The sequence below is a fragment of the Euprymna scolopes genome, chromosome 3 (genome assembly GCF_053919585.1).
Source record: "Euprymna scolopes isolate OS-2025 chromosome 3, ASM5391958v1, whole genome shotgun sequence".
Classification (NCBI taxonomy): domain Eukaryota; kingdom Metazoa; phylum Mollusca; class Cephalopoda; order Sepiida; family Sepiolidae; genus Euprymna; species Euprymna scolopes.
Window position 1 is genome coordinate 154,180,893 of NC_136484.1, and position 19,248 is coordinate 154,200,140.

Here is a 19,248-nt window from a genome sequence, read left to right on the forward strand (position 1 = left end):
TACCTCACTGATTGCACTCGGAAGCAAGTAAATAAAGGTGTGTCCAGCAAGCAAATAAAGAGGCGTGCCGTTGAAATCAAGGAAATAAGGATACTCTCAGTCGAAAGCAAGCAAATAAAAATGCATTCAGTCGAAAGATAGAAAATAAAGATGCGTCCAGTCGAAAGCAAGCAAATAAAGATATGTTCAGTCGAAAGAAAACAAATAAAAAATGCGACAGTCGAAAGCCAGCAAATAAATAACCGTCCCGTCGAAAGATAGCAAATAAGATGCGTCTATTAAACCTATGGATTTAACGAGGAAAATGCTATTTTGCTCTGAAGCTTACCGTTCCAATGAGGAGTGCATTTCAAGCATGGCTGGCAAACTTACTTATATTTATTACCGTTTTATCTGTCCGGCTACATATGTTTCCGATGTTGGACCATGTTTACGATCCGACAGCTTCGTCAGGGCTCGCAGAAGTGGTTGTCAGTCATTTGAAAAAGGTGTTTTAAAGGAAAAAAAAAGAAAGAAAAGGCGAGGGGGAGAGGCGAGTGTTGACAATATTTCAGTTTTGAAGGTTAAAGATATATTCGATTGTATTGTGTGGGGGGGGGGTAGCAGATCCAGGACAGGTAGGCGTGGGTGGAGATATATGGATATAGTGAGGGGGGTTGGAGAGAGGATGATAAAGAGAAAAGTGCAATAGTATTGAGTATTCTCTTCAAGTTTTTACTAATTACCAGTTTTACCATATATCTATAATAATATAAAGCTGAATGTGTGTGTGTGTGGGGGGGGTCACGAATAGGCTCCTATATGGTTGACTATTTTAAAAAACTGATAACATATAATGATTGAAGATGTATCGAGTCACAGGAATGGGTATGCTTGATTTGACAGAACGGTGGTTCATTAAAATTGTGGGGTCTGCGTTCGCGTCTGGTCCACAAAGTATGAAAATAAAAAATTGAAAAATAAAAAAAAACGTTTACAATTGTTTTTGATATCGATGTACATAAGAATACTTTGATAAGTATGTTTTAACTTAAATAGGGATGATATAATAAAATTGTGGGGTCTGTGTTCGCGCCTGGCCTCCATAGAATGGAAATAGGCACAAACATTAATAAAGACTCTTCATATCTATCTGCGTAAGTATACTTTGATAATTATATTTCAGTTTGAAGAAATATGTATAATAAAATTATGGAGTGTTCGTTCGCACCTGACCTCCATAGAATGGAAATATTTCATAAAGTTTAACAAGGCTTTTTTTAATACAGATCCAGATAATATTGTGATAAGTGTTTCACTGTAAACAGGTATAGTATAATAAATTATGGGGTTTATCTATTTTATTTTTACTTTCATCATATTTTGCTTTGGTTTTGATACCCCCAAATTCAACCCAAATTTACAACTCTTCCTTTTCATAACCTATCATACTTTCATAAATCAGTCCATTTCCTGTTTTTGAACCCAGTCAACGACGGGTACTTTTGCTAGTATATATATATATATATATATATATATATATATATATATATATATATATATATGAGAAAGAAAATTAAAACTAAAAGTTGAACTTTACAATCAAATTTTATTGTTCGATTAATACTCCAATAACCAATTTACAAAGTCCTTATTCCGCGGAGTTTCAAAGAATGCTATTCTTATTATTTTTCTCATCAGAGGACATAAAGAAATCAGCAAATTATATTTGTAGCAATGCTAGAATTTGCTAGTTAAGGCATTCGGTGAAACCGCAATTTATTGTAGTTATAAATTGCCAAATAAAAAAATGAAAAAATATTGGATATGTAAAAAACTAATATAAAAACAAACCGCGTAATATATTTCAGCTCCCCCAACCCCGCTTGAAAGCACTTTTTCTTTTTTTTTTTTTTGGATTTCTCTCTTCTTACTATTAGATTCAATTCGACTAGGGACAGACTTCTCTTTGGACTACTGCACTGCCTGGAAAAAACAATTTGCATTATTTCAGTTGTTTTGTAAACTTTCCAATCGGATTTTTGAAAACTTTCCAATCGGATTATATGCATCGGCACGCTGGATTTATATTAGAATACATTCTATCTAAAGAACAATTTTTCATTTTGGATACACTCTAGAGGAGTTTCATTCAAGCTGAAATATTATGCGCGGTTTGTTTTTAAATTTTATAATTAAAGATTTTGAAATGTTGACTGTGTTGTCTTTTTCAACAGTTTTATTAAATTACAATGAATTCTATGGTTATGATATATTAGATGATTTAAGTGAATCTCTCGACAAAGGCTACCTTTCTAGAGCAATTGCTCTTGACATATCAAAGGCCTTCGACAAGGTATGGCATAAGGGTCTACTTCACAAGATTTCCAGCTACGGTATAACTGGAAATGTTTTCTCAATCATTAAATCATTTCTCTCCGATAGGCTCATAAGAGTAGTGGTAGATGGACAAAAATCGGAGGCCTGCAATATAAATGCTGGAGTCCCTCAGGGGTCAATCCTGGGCACAACTCTCTTCCTGATCTACATCAATGACCTCCCTAAACACATACTTAAATCATTCGTTGACATCTATGGTGATGACACGACCATCTACGGCAACACACCAAAGGCTGTAAATGACAAAGTTCTCTCTGATTCTCTCTCCTCTGATCTCGAGCGCATGGTTCAGTCAGGGAAGATGTGGCTGGTTACCTTTAATGCATCTAAAACCAAACTCCTATCCTTACATCATCAACGCTCTGATCCCCATCTGGCATCAATTGTGATGGATGGCTCTCGTCTGGGTGAGGCCCCGTGTTTTGACAAGCTTCTGGGTTTGACCTTTACTCCTGATCTGAAATGGAACACTTACATCAAGTCTGTTGCCAAGGTCACTGGAAAGATGGTGGGATCCTTCTACCGCCCCAGAAGATATCTCACTACTGATGCAATTCTATATCTATATAAAAGCCAAGTACGTCCAAGGATGGAATACTGTTGCCATATCTGGGCAAGAGCTGCTAAAACAGCCTATCCTGCCTTGACAGAGTAGAAAATAGACTTCGTGGCTTAGTGGGGGATGCCCTTTTCTCTACCTTGCAACCTCTCTCCCACAGAAGAGACGTTGCGAGCCTATCCTTATTTTATCGTTATTTCCATGGCAGGTGCTCGTCTGAACTCCAATCTCTGGTCCCCCCTCTCCAATCTTTCACGAAAAACACCCGTCTAGCTGAATCCACTGTGAAAAATTTCCCCCACTCTATATCTGTGCCTAAATCAAAACGCGGATTCCATGAACAAAGCTTCTTTCTTAGAACTGCACGCCTGTGGAACTCTGTTCCGTCTGCCTACTTCCCACCGGACTACAACTTGAATGTCTTCAAGTCATACGATAACAAATTTCTAATGAACCGCCCCCTTAAGTAAACACTTCATCAAATCTCCACAGTAACGTAATGTACTTGCAATAACCCTTATCCCTGAGTGGCTTCCGGGCCTTGATAAGTGGTAAAAAAAAAAGATGATAGCGCTACAAAGATTTATTGCTTTTAATGTATGCATTTTCAAATGAAAAAGAAAGTTAATTTTTATTTGCTGAATATGAATTAGTTTCAATGAGGAAAGTTAATAAACTTTAGAACTGATAAGAGCAATACTATCGTCGGATAGTTTGTAAAATTAAGTTGGTAATTATAGCCTTGTATATGAAGACATGCTATGTCTTGAGAAATTTCTATAAAAAATAATTTTTTAAATGAATGTACCAGTTAATTATTTTTACACATCACTTCGAAGGTATATCAATAAAAAGAAATATAAAACAACAGATTTGTAATTACGACTCGTATACATGCACGCGAGCCTGCAATATAATCTGATACGAATAATATCGAATATTGTGTTACACAGTAGAGCAAAAAGGTATGTGTGGGATTATGGTTGTTCTTTAATTATGCGTTGCACAACACACAAACACCTGCACACATACTCACATCGTAATTTACTTCAATTTATTACAATTGAATAATAACGCATGAAAAAAGATCACAACTAATAAGATACGAAAGACGATAATCGATACTTATTAATCCAATTAAATCTTATTAAAAATAATTATTAAAATTTATGAGCAAACATTGAATTGTTTCAGCGCAGATGTTTTCATAATATTTAATTATAACAATTTATGGACAATTTTTAAAAATATGTTTTATATTGTTATTTCTTAATTTATTTTTTTTAATTCGTTATTAAAGATGATTATTTATACATTGTCAGTGAAAATTTTCATAAAATTTAAATTCATTTAATTCCCTTAGAGGAATTTTCATTCGCTAATTATATATTATTGGAATCTTCAATAAACTAAACTAACATCTACTAGATCAGGCTGTCTAAAGATACCAACCTCTAATTTAGAATATACTAAACATTATTGTCATTCTTGTTTTCTTTTCTTTTGTAAAAATATTCTGCCAAACCAAAAACAAAAATAAAAATTATCTCCTACAAAAGTACACACACAAAAACAAAACACTATTATTCAATTTTTGTAGATATAAATAACTTGCAGCATAACCATTTACCAAATGAACACATTCGACATTAAATAATCAAAAAATGTTTGATCCGCCGTAAAGCAAAACAACAAAGTCAAACACCATGTTAAGATATAAAGAAATTGAAACATAAAATTGCTTACTGAAATGGCAGGATTCGGGAGCAAATAACTCGAAATGAGTTTATATGTAATAAAACAACAAAACCAATTTCAATTAATAAAGTAAAAGATAGGCAGAACGTTCTCTAGTGAATTTAATGAATGTATCATTTTATATTCTGTCAGCACAACACAAATGTATTAATATTAAGATGTGAAGTTTCTTATAGCATTTTATCTTTCGCGTTCTAAAGTTCTCTTCAACATTAGCACAACCACATAATACCGTATCAGCAGGGAAAAGGAGTATTTCTACTTATATATAAACGCCACTTTTTCTGTGTGTGTCTGAGTTAATTCCCTATGGAATCGGAAACAGTTGAGTCGATATTATTTAAATTTCACACAAATGTACTTTATGTATCTGGCAATGTTCTTATGATTAGTATCAGAATGCTTCCGGTAAGTATAAAAAATCGATAATCGAAAGCATCCGATTAAAGAGGGAAACGTACGATTTTGACCAAAGTTAATATTCTAATACAGCATAACATCAGAAGTGCACTTTAGAAGTTCTATCACCGCACAAGAAGAAGTGCATAGCGTATACAATCAACAGTAGGATCTTTGATAAGAGGAAGACACGTTTGAAATTAATGTTTCTGTTTATAGTTCAATTGAATCATGACATATTACTTTTGCATTTTAAAATTTAATTCAATCCATTATATAAAAATAATGTTATAACATCAACTGTAAGTTCTCTGCAGGGCAATGTAAACTACAATGCGTTGTAGACTAAGTCACTGCGGGGAGGCATGGGGGACTTCCACCTGGTGCATCGTGTTAAGAAGAAGACTAGAGCAATCAATCGATTTGATTGAAAGATGGAAATTTTAATCGATTTGGATCACAATAAATGTATGGAATGAGTGGAACGTTCGTTGGTCCTAATTCAATACCGGGCGACGTTGAGTATCCCTGCTATGCGTATATTCTTAATGTTGGATTCTAATGTTTTTCAATCGCATCGTTTTTCACTTCGGTTTTTCTTTCTGCTGATTTATATTCAATGCTCTTTGGTTCTTATACTTAACAGACGTAAATTCTCGTCGGTACTATGCGCCATCTATGCAACTTATCCGGTGATAGTAATATAACACATATAAATGTCTCCACGAAGAAACATAATATACAATTTGACTGTTTCTTATTACGCTGACGTATGCTTAGATAATCTCTTTGTATTTACTAAACATATTGAAGACAATATTCCCTGCAGGAGACAGATATTCCGGCTAATTTTGTTAACAATATGCGTATGACAAAAGTTGGAACTTTTTAAGTCATAGTATTATTTAATGATAGTGTGGAACTCTTCATGTGAATAAGTAATATCTATACACACTATAAAAATAACTGTTCTAGAGCGAATACAAATAATTAATTAACAGAACATTTTTATGTCCTCATATGAAGATTAAAATCAAGAGATAATGTTACAAATCCTTATAATTATTATAATTATGTATAATCGTTTCATTTTCGATCAAAATTTATTACATAGTTTTTGTTTATATGAAACGTCTCAGATATAAAGTTTAAGTTTAAGAAGCATTAAAGAACATTAAATTGAATGAATTTGCTTAATTGGTGTATGGTTCAATCATAATCAACAATCAATCAAAGTGATCAATCAGTTAAAAAGTTCAATGTAAATCAGAAACATTGGAATTTTCAAAGGGTGGTCATCATATAATTCTCTTTATATATTTTTAAAATGATCTAAAGAAACTGAAACTTAGAAATATTTATTTATTGATGACAAATGCCCATTATTAAAATTTCAGAAAAATCCGAGTGTTTTACGAAGAGCCACGATTACACATATTTTTACCCGCTTGCATAAAACTGAATTAAGCTAAATATAGCCCGCATTAAAGCCACTTACACATAGCAGCTCATTTGAAAACTCATAACCATCGATTTATAGTTTTTAGAACAGATCGTGTTCATACAAATAAATTTGCATATACGTGTTCCTAACGTTATATACATTGAGATATTGATGCATGAATACTTCTTATAAATTTAGTCAGTTTATAAAATAAATAAAACAATTATTGAATAAAAAAAAATACCCTACTTTAACCATTAAAATAAAAATGAGATAAAACACCCTAAGCACGTATATATTAAAGCAAGGTCAACTATTAATTCGACATATTCACTATTCGCCGAGAGGCGATAACGAAGGTAGAGCGTGATAAGCAGGGCAGCGACAATCGCCATCTTCTATTTAGATACCAAGAGGTGCTACCATTCCGCAAAGACCTTGGACGAACAACACCAGCGTCCTTCCAGCTGCGTTGGTAGAATGATTCAGTAAAAGACAACAACAACGAGGCTTTTGCTGGTGTCATAAAAGACCTCATATAAGGCTTTGACCTCACCCGAAAGTAGGTGTAATACTCAACTAAGCCCGAGCAAAGGTTGGCAAAACAAAGAACAACCTACACAAGTGAAGCTATGTACACTCGATATTTCTGTAGCACCGTTATGTAGACTACCACACACATCCTCACGGACTCTCCCTTAAGCGATACAAGCTCAGATGTAGACTTTAGACATACCTCGGACACTGATCGACAATGGATCTTAAAATATAGTAAAACACTACAATGACGACGACGACGACGACGACGACGATTTTAATATAACGAATAAACTTGTCTGTAACGGCAGTCAAAAGTTACATAAGATGGTGAGTAATAGTTTAAACATAATACATTTTTATGTGGCATCTGTTATTGCGAACTAACCGTAATTTGGTCTTGAGGAGAATTTCTGCAATAATTTTATTATATACAATAATAGTAGATATGGTTTTCCTAAAATATACGAAGGACATCTATTGTATGGAATTCATCTACCATATATGTAATATTACAAATTCTGAACAAAGTATATTATAATTGATTGAAATGTTAATCTATATATATATAAAAGGCAGAATGTGTGTGACCATTTCGTGTATGTCTTCAAAAGGCTTTTCTCGCACACGCTCCCGGGGTCGTTACTATCGTTTAAAACTGTGTATATAGGTCCTATATCATAATATCTAGGAATTAGGAAACCGCGTAGCGTATAGATTTATTTACGTCGATTTTTACACAGTTATTGCTATTTTGGCTTCTCGCGTGTTGATTGGGCTTTTTAGTATAAATAAAATGAAACTAAACTCAAACGGACGTGTTCGCGGCATTGCGCCGGGAAACCGTCCAGACAAACTCAGACGCTTACGCTGCGTGACTTCTATTTGACCTTCTTAATTAGGTCAAATGGAAGCAGCAAAGTTAACTTTTATTACGCACGCCTGTTTTTATAGTTATAGTTACATAAATAAATTCAAACACATCTACGCTGTATGTCGCGGTGGCCCAATGGTAACATCGGGGTTTTTTTTTTTCACACATTAATTTCCAACTCAAGGGTACGGGTTCGATTCTCATACTCACTTACCAAAACATTTTTTTATTATTATTTTTGTTTTGATTTACCTCAAGACACCCGGACATCGCCGGTACCCCCCCGCTAGTCTTTATATAAAAGCGAAAATGTGTATGTATGTATGTATGTGCGTGTGTTCGCTTTTTGTGTATGTCTGTAAGAGACTTTTTTCGCTGGACTTTTCGGTCGGCTCATTCCTTCTTAAAACTTTTTATATCACGTCTAAATGATAATATATATGAGTTACGAAGGTGGGCCGCCTGTCTATTTAATTTGCCCGACTTTCACGAGTTATTTTTCCAGATTTTTAGGGCGTCCCGTGTATCTTTAGCTTTTCAGTATAAAACAAGCGAAAACTAGCTTGCAGCCGCGTCATGGTTCAAGGTCAAACAACACGCGACTTAAGGTTCCGCACCTGTTAATTTCATTTTATAAACGTTAAATTAAGAGGTTTTTCATTCCTTTTCTCTCGTGGCCGAGATGGCTAAGTCACAGGGTTTTTTTTTTCATTTCGTTTCCATCTCAACGTCAAAGGTTCGGGGTCCTAGCTAACTTTTCTACTAAAACTTTTTTTTCCTTTTAAACACCTGGCTAACACACACACCTACAAACACCCGGACCACGCCGGGTACCCCCCCCCCGTTAGTATTTTATAAAGCTGAATATTTTTAAAAGCATATATTTTTAATGATTAAACAACATTTTCGTTTGTCGTTTACCGCGAATTCCTAACTTATTATTTCTTATGTGAAATTTTTAATAATCTGTTTAATAATAAAGATAAAAATCTCAAAAATAAATGATTTGAATCCCATTTTTTACCACCATCACTCGAAAGATACGTATGTAGTTTGCAAAATAAACATATTATACATTTTATCCACTTGTTTTCTATGTGTGTACATATTTATAATTTACGGTTATTATCTATCCTTGGATATTGAAAACGTTACACAAATACTCACTGAAAAAAAATATTTTACTTGTGTCTCAAGATAATAATAAATCGTTTGTCACTATTCGATAATTAAATCCTTAACTAAACTTCTTAACTCTCATACAAATTCCTATAAATATATTTCTAATTGTAGTATGTTTTAAAACACGATAAATAAAGAATAGTCTGAAAAAGTTTCGTAAAATTATCACAAATATGATAAAGTAAAAAATTATGCGGTTAGAATTGGATGTCCTTATACATTTCACTAACAAAAGTTGGGTGATAAATAATATTACTGATATCCTCCATTGAAATGAAAGGAAACATGCTTATAGTTTCCGTTCTACGCGGGAAAAATCACAATGTTTATTTTTGTTGCAGTTTGACTAATAAAGTTTAGGATAAAATCATACGTGAAACGCATGTTGTCAATGTAAATTATTGAGGAAGAAAAACAAATAGTGATTTTCCCTACGAAGACGTCTTCTAATAGTCAAAATGGAGAGGATCAGATATAACTAAATTCTTTCTGTCGAATGCGATGTAGTGGAACCACGTATCGTGTTATTAGTTCGTCTGAAGAAAACACGTTATTGTTTAGTTACTGACATCGCAGCAATTCAAGCTGACCCTCAGTCTATGAGAGATTACATCTTATTGTTTACTGACCAACGCTGCAGAATGATATAATTGGATCAATGTGAGGATTCACTAAAAGTGAACAGTTTTGTGTTATCTGTTTTGAAGAAGCTAATAAAATGTGTGCATTTTCCGCAGTTATCCCTTTCAAAATTTGTTTCTTATTATTGTTTATGCGATAATTAAGGTTTTTATATCTTTATTGAAGCGAGTAAAGGCGCACTTCATATCTTAGTTAATAAATCTTATTCGAAAACTTTTAAAAATGTAATCTGCAAAACGACAAAATGAACGGACTAGCCAATGAAACCGATGAAAGAAAAAACAGCGGCGACTGAATGAGTATTAAATTAATACTAATAAAGCGAAATAATTAGATGAAATAATTACGGAAGCGTGTAATAATTGAACTCTATGAAATATTAGGTCAGTGCAAAATTAATGCCGTTCTTTGAAGTTCAACTATATATATATATATATATATATATATATATATATATATATATATATATATATATACATATATATAACAACGACACTATTTTTGTATCAACCTAATAGTTTTAAGGGAATAAACTAGGAAGGTGTAAGGACATAATAATGTGTACTTCTACCACCTGTAAATATGACTTGTTTTAGAACGCGATTTATTTCTGATGAAATGTTTGAGAATTTGAATTAAACTGGCTGATAAATTGCGGAAAACATGTATCAGGTAGTGGCGGATAGCGTCCCTATTTTGAATTAATGTATGACAGCTGTGTTTGTTTTCGTATTATGCCTTTTTGATAGAGGGCAATAATCGTCTTCATTTTGTTAATATAAAGATAAAATATATTTTAACAATGCATAGGTCCCCCAAAATTTCAGCAAATTAGATAACTTTCTGATGTTTTGCTCATTTTGTAAAATTCATACCTTTTACTTATTTAAACGTGAATAATTTATGCAAGACGTTGAATCGGTCGTTAAGTCCGTGTTAAAGTGTTTGAATCAAGAAAAGTGATTTTTTCCAAGCCATTTAAATATATATAAAAAATTTAAACAAACATTCACTGTCGATTTTTTTTCTTTTGCTTTATAATATTTACTATCCAACTACGTATGCAGTAAAATCCGTTACTTTTAAATTTTAAAATAATAGTATGGTACGAATTCTTAAGAATTTGTCGCATATGAGGAATAACATGCTTATGCAACGCATAATACAAAATAGGAGTAAGAGGAAAGGAGACGTGAAAATAGAATCTGAATGCTGATGTAAAGGAAAAAATATGCCGTAAACAATCAGGTATCATGCCACCGAGGGTTTGGATTGGATGACCTAAACATAGTATTTTACGAATGGTTTTATTTTTTGAAAGTATCTAAAAAAAATTTAAATTATTAATAATAAGATGTAATGCTTTCCTTTCTTTATTACATTCTTGTGTTCATAAAACAAATTTAGAAAGCAAGAATAATGGAATCTAAGTAATAGATTATGTAGCCAATAAAAGCGTAGTTACAAAACAGGGAGCGAGTATGGATGAAAGTGATAAATAGAAAGTTAGTAAAAAATGATTCACTTGATATAGTTAGCTGCAAATTATGACAAATTATAACAATTAAAATTGAGGGTTTTTTTTAAACATAACGGAATCATAAAACTTAGGAATAGTTTAGCGTTTTTGTCTTATTAAAACTGGTATGTTACAGGAAGAACTATATTTGCTTAAAGTAGCTCAGTGATCTTTGCTATTAAAATCGAATCATACAATGTACGTAGTTGCCTTAATGAAGGATTTTTCATAATTGTACCCGGTAATATGCTTAGACCTTACACTTACACGTATCTTTTGATGTCTCTGCTATACTTGTTTGTATTTATGACTTACCGTAGTCAATCATATTCTGATGATGAGAAACCCAAACCTTATTTGTTGTTTTTTCTTTAATATATAAAACAGAAAGTTTGAGGTAAACCTATTTTAAGACGCTCAAATATACACCAACAATAAACTATTATAAAATGTATTTTTGTGAAATGTTGATAAAAATAGAAAGATAATAAATGTATGATTTTTATTCGTAAAAATAGATCGACAAAGAAAACTAAATTTGCTTACAAGATTGTTTCTGTTATTTTAGGACAAATTAAAATGTCGGACTGCAGAACTTTTTACATGAATTGATTGAAAGGAACGATGAATCCATCCAAAAGTAAATATGAATAAAATTAATAGAGAAATAGTGTTCAAAATAAAGAAAAGTAACACACATAGAATTTGAAATGTTCTATGTATTCATGTTGGTTTATTTATTTTGTTCATGTCTGTGGAAATTCATTTTCTCTTCGTTTATTTTTTGTCATTTCAAGTGCTTTATCTGTCGCATTTTACAAGAATTGGTTCACTGTCTAATGCGTTTGTTAATGAGTGTCTCGTTCTTCAACGAGAAATTGCAATTTGAGTGGATTTTCAAGTTGTAAAAACATTTTTTTAAACCATATTCCAAGATAAGTTGTTCGATTAATTTGAATGGGGAGAGAAAAGACGAATTTGAAAAACACTAACATGACAGAAAGAAAGATGCGAGAGCGAGATTGACTTAAAGGAAAGAAAATAACGGAACTAAAAATGAGGAGACGAAGAAAAAATGATAGGATGGATAAGAGTTATCGGAAGTAGCAACTACCAAAAGTGTTTAGCTATTTATTTGACGGCATAGCAACCCTTTTCGAGTTTATTAATGCCGATGATTTTTAAATAAAAAAGATAATAAAAAAGATGCTTCAAGTTTTATATACATTCAAACATTTATTCATGTTGTTTGTTTTTTATAGGGAAAGTGTTGTTTTTGTCTTTGCATTTGCTGTACATGATTGAGTTTTGCAAAAAGAAAATAAGACATCAATGTTTGGTTCATTTAAGATCATAAAGTCTGTATCTCCAAATAGTCTCATCTGGTAATACCGAGCGCTAAAAAGAAGAAAGGAAATTAGGTAAATAAAGAAACCAATAGGAATGATTCTATATTCAAAACGAAGATGAAAATAGAATCTATATAATTATAAAACTCAAATGACCTTGTAACGAGTGATGTAACCCGCTTCTCGGTTCACGCCATCCGGTTGCGCATGCGTGCATAAACATTAACCCATAACAATGTAAACAAATAAATACAAATCGCTACTTTTGCAGAATTTGACCTGCGCACTGAAATATTCACGTTATTATTTAGAAATTATTATTTAATATGGGACGGGTAAGGACGATTTGAAATTATTCTTCATTACACGTATACTGTCGCAATCTTCTTACAAATAAATCACCTTTGACCCGTTGACAACGTATTGTTTTATTGTGTATTTTTTCTCTGTTTTTCGTTTTTTACATCGTTCATTTCCGTATTACGTTTACGTTATTTCAACGCAATTTTCTTACAAATAAATCTATTTTAACCTTTGAAACCCATAAGAGCATTTTACAACGTATTGTTTTCTTGTGTACGTGTTCAACGTCCCAATTGGTTTTTTCGCGTTTAAATTAAACGATATATCAAAATTTGAATAGTGCAGATTTACTTATAAGTATGGCAAACCACTTATAATTCAATGGCTGTAAGTTTTTATTTTTCAAGAATAAACAATTATAAACAGAACGACTCATAGAAATCTATCTATATTCTTTTTTTTATTTTTAATATACTTTCATAGAAATATTTCTGTTATGCCAAAAACTATTTTCTTTGCGTCACAAGTGTCACGCCCATACATTAATTCCATAGCTAATATAACATACTGACCCAACGGGTCACGGGTAGTCTAGTAAATTTATAAAGAGTAAAACAAGAAAAAGGTAGAAAGTAGCTCCCGCGAAAATAGGTTTGGTTGTTTGGTCGCTTTGTGTCACAGAATAACAACTTTTCCGTATTTTTTAATACCGAATTCAGTAATTTTGGAAAAGGGTTTTATGCTTCAAATAATTATTCATGATATTTGGTTTGATTTGTTTGTTGAGGGAAATTGTTTGGTTTTCATCTTAGCAATTCAGAACATTATTGAATTTTGAATAGGGAAAGAAAAACAATAACAGCAATGGCTAATTTACATGTGAAAGGTCGGTGACCCCTAATGGGGATCTCCTTGTCACATACGAGTCAATCCTCGGCCATGGTGACAGTTCAGGAAGACAGAGGATGACGACCCTTCGATTGTGTTTGATTTCTCTAAAACATCAACACCAACTCTCGATTTCAACCCGGGGACTCGTTTATGTAGTCGGGTCACAGGGTAGGTCGGGCTACCGCTCAGACTAATCTCCGCTAATTATTTATCCCAGGAAAATCCCCTGTTCCCCGTGTGTACCCGGGAATCTGCAAACTCTCTCAGGCCTGTTTCTCACGATCGAAAAGGTTATACCCGTGACCTCTCGGTCTGGTACTGCACTTAGAGGCCAATCAATCCTGAGTCAGCACTCATTCTTCGCGGAAACAAAATTATATTTCGTTATGTCTCTCAAAGTGGCGTCAATTTGTCATCTTTCACACACATTAGAACAGAAAGCTAGTATTTTTAGAGAGCCTGGTCTAGGTAACACCGAGCGCTAAAAATACAGAAGGAAATAAAGAAGTAAAGAAAGAGATGAGAATCTAAGAAAGGTATATAATCATTTTATCATAAAAGGATAAAGGAGAAAATGAAAGAAATGAGCAACAGTTATTTTTCGGTTAAAGTAAAGACTCTTGTAATGCAGTTAATGCGAAAAATGAACGAAAAGCATAAAAAATTAAATCAGCATAAAATAATCTAAATAGAAAAGGAAAATGCAGAAAATCGTACCCAAGCAACACATATAGAAAGCAGAAATTATTACTCATTATTAGAGTAAATATAAAATATCTACGGTAACACTAAAAATATGAAGGAACGAGAAAAGTTAAATAAACCTCAAAAATCAGTAAGATGGAATATAACGAAAGCAAGTAATAATTTAAACAAGAAATAATAAAAAGATGCAATATTGTGTATAGAATTATAATTAAACGGACGAAGGGAAAATCTTTATAAACAAAAATCGGAAAATACTGAATTAAAAAAGAATGTTGGAATCCGTTTATTAAACAAGCAAATGCAAAATTCTTTAAAGAAGAAAAACTTAAACGAGAGAATAAGTATCGATTAAATAGTTGTCTGTAATAAATTAACCAATGTTTGTCCTATAACTGATCACGTGTAATAAAATAAAAACGATGACTAAAGGCCAAACAATAATTAAATTCATATAATAAAGATGAAAAGTAATAAAAAACAAACATTGAAACTAGTATACAACAGAAAACAGTGCAAAATAATCGAACTAATTGAAACGTAAACGTTTATTAAATAGATTACCGGGGGCTCCCGGATTTGCCCGGCCGTAAAATACGCTTGCATATATTTTAAAGTTTGCAGTTTTCATATTTATTATTATAGAGGCAATTAAATATTTTATATATATATATATATATATATATGTATATATATATATATTGACAGCAAGTCATTATTTAAGCACTTCTGATTGAACACTACAGAGTTAGTTTTTTTTCCGATTTTTCTGTATATCCTTTCCATTCACCTAGCGGTCTTTTTTATTTCAGCTGACATGTTAAAGGCTTAAGCTTAAGGTAAGTTATAATGAAATAAAAATTAAAGGAATCTCGCTTTACTATCGATTAAATTAAATGCAACTTTGATGTATTTGCATTCCCAAATAAGAGGTTTTGACTCATCAAACCTTTTTTAAAATAGCCCAACGCAACTGAAATTTGATAAATATCGATACAAGGCGTGAAATAACTTGGGGTAAAAAGCTAACAAGTAAGAAAATGGTTATGACAAAGGCAGGTAATGCCTAGTGGTCTTAGTCTTGAAATTAACAAGATAATGAGTAGGAGAAAAAGCGATCAGTAAGAAAGTTCCACAAGCCTGCTGTTCTTGGAAAGAAGCTACTGTAATACTGAACGGCATTACAACGAGTATTATAACATTTAATTAATAGCAAGTCAAAGAAGCTTGCAAAGTCACGACTGAGAAAGGTTGGGGAAAATTAAAAATGTTGAGCCAATCAGATTACAGATTGTTTATATAGATTTTCTTACTTGTCTTTTTATAGAACCACGCACAAACAAACACTGAATTCTTTATAATAAATATACGCATGCATAACTTGATATAAACAGTGATTACAAAGTTTCACCATTAATATACAATCAGACTGCTTGTTAAAATAAGTCCGCAATATCCACTTGTCTGAGGTGATACGAACTACAAAAGAGAAATCGACATTGAGGATCAATTTTAGAAACATTGTGTCCATCGACTGAGCTCATTAAACCATACTGCTATGTTAAAGAGTCGATGTTATTCGCAATTTTCCGCTGGCTTCATCATTAGACGAAAAGCAGTCGAATGTTCCTCTTCGGATATTTCGAGCCGAATCATGCCTACTCATGTCGGAACTGACAGTAAATTGGCTGTTTTCAATTTCCTTTTCGATTCAATCGACTTTATCGAAAAAGTAGATGCTCGACACTTTTAATAGAGACTCGTCTGCTTCAGAATCCACTTTTACACGGTTCCTGTTCCCCTCAGCTTCAAATAATATCAACTTGTCGATTTCTTGCACGCTCACTTGACTCTCTCCTCATCCTCTAAAAGTAGTGTTCAATTTCCAGTTTGTTCTATTAAATTTGTGTTTACCGACAGAATTTTCAGAATAAGGAAACAAATGATAATCGATTAGATGAATACAGACTGTCCTCAAGGAAACAGTTTTTGGTAAAAGCAATAGTAATATACCCCTCTCTCTCTCTCTCTCTCTCTCTCTCTCTTTCTCTCTCTCTCTCTCTCTCTCTATATATATATATATATATATATGTGTGTGTGTGTGCGTGTGTGTGTGTGTGATTAGTTTTATTTCATGTATCCACTTATAACGCTATTGTGATATATAATATTTTACGTATTGATTTTCAGTATTTACTTCAGCAGCGCTCTCTACATGAGTAAAGCATAGTAGTGTTATGAGAATTTTGTGACGGAGAGGATTCCGTGTTTAATTTCGAAGAGCATAATCAAATTAAAAACAAAGTAGCCCGATTAGTATTAAACGCAAAAGACTCCATGTAGCTTACTTGAATATATATATATATTTGTGTGTGTATTTGTGTGTGTGTCTTTGTGTGTGTGTGTCTGTGTGTGTGCGTGCGTGTGTGTGTGTCAAATTTTGTGTGTCGTCTGTGAGTCTCTTCCTCATAGGTTCCGAAACGACTAAGCCTATCTTGTGTAAATTTTATACGAAGTTAATGTACTGTCTGTACTTAGATATGTTTTGTATAGAAATTCATCCGATAAGTATCGAACATCGAAAATCTGATCTTGAAAAAAGATTTTTCTCTTTTATAGATAAAATGTATAATTTTTACAGGTGAATACTTTACGTTGCACTGGCAAAATGGGATAATAAAATTTCAGCAAATCATTTCTCTTTAAAAAGCAAATTTATTATAATCTGTAGATATAGCTTAGTGGTGGAGAATTCTACTACATACCAAATGATCTCCTGTTCAAGCTTAAGTGTACCTCGCCATTTTCTTTTTTCTTGTTAATCAGTTCAGTTTACGATATATATATATAGAGTACCATTATAAATCGACGCAATTCATTTCTTTGTTTGCATATTTTAAAACTAAACATTAAAATAAGACAGGACTTTTCCAGGGCATGTATCATCAAGCCCAAGTATCAGGTTACATGATATTGTAAACAAACGTAGACGGAATTTGATAAACGACATTATAATTATTATATCATTTTTTATTTTTTATTTATTCATTTATTTTTTTTTTGCGAATTAGTAAATTTTTCCTTGTAATATATATGATAAGGATTAGAGGATTGATTCCATAATAATACGTACGCAATCTGCATAAATAAAAATGTCATGTTTAAATGTATTGTGCCACCGGGCAACGCCGGGTAGCCAGCTAACATACATACACACACACACACACACACACACACACACACACATATATATATATATATATATATATATATATAGATATATTAACATAAATAACCGTCGTTGGCTTGCTCCAAAAACAGCCTACAGAAAATGGACTCTGATTTATGAAAGTATGATAGTTTATGAAAAGGAAGGGTTGTAAAGAGATAACTTCGAATTTGGGGGTATCAAAACCAAAGCAAAATATGATGAAAGTAAAAATAAAATAAATAAACCCCATAATTTATTATGATATATCTGTTCACACTGAAACACTTATCACAATATTCTGTGGATCTATATTAAAAAACCTTGTTAAACTTTGTGACATATTTCCATTCTATGGAGGTCAGGCGCGAACGAACACCCTATAATTTTATTATACCATATTTATTTAAACTGAAACATAATTATCAAAATATACTTACGCAGATAGATATGAAAAGTCTTTATTACAGTTTGTGCCTATTTCCAATATATGGAGGCAAACAACACAATTGTATTATACCATCCCTATTTTAATTAAAACATATTTATCAAAGTATTATTCTGTACATCTATATTAAAAACACTTGCAAACGTTTTTTTTTTTTTTAATTTCCATACTTTGTGGACCAGGCGCGTACGCAGACCCTACAATTTTAATGAATCCTCATTATGCCAGATCAAACATACCCATTCCTGTGTCTCAATACATCTTCTATCCTTATATGTGATCAGTTTTCTATAATAGTCAACCATATAGGAGCCTATTCGTAACCAGACACACACACAGACGTTCAGCTTTATATTATATATATATATATATATATATATAAGTAACTTTGTGTGGACGTGTTTGGGACAGTTCGTTGCCTATGGACTCGTAAATGGCTGGTCGGTTTTTATTTTATTTTTACACAAATGTACTTGACGTGGCTGGAAATGTTTTTAGATAGGTTTTGTATCGGAATGTCCTTCATAACTATTGATCATCGGTAATTGAAACAATTCGATCGAAGAAGGATTAGGTGATTTTGTAAAGTAACGTCTTATACAGATTAATGGCACAAGCAATTTTTTTACCGCACAAGCAGAAAGGCTTAGAATATAAAATAAAAGTGTGTCCTTTGATATGATCTAGGTGCGTTCTAAATTAATGTTTCTGTTTAGAGCACAACTGAACCATGATAATTGCCTTTTGCATTTTAAACTTTAATTCAAGCCAAAATATTAAAACAATTTCATCAAATCAACAGCGCAGTAAGAGAAGGCACTTAATCGATTTGATTGAAAAGTGGGCGGTTTCACCGATTTTGATAAGAATAAAATTTAAGCGGGTAACACATTCGTTAATCCTTATTCAATGTTGGACAATGTCGGTCTCCCTGCTAATATTTGTTACTGCACACACACACACACACACACACATATATATATATATATATATATATATATATATATATATATATATATGTATTATTACGAATTCCATTATTATTACGATG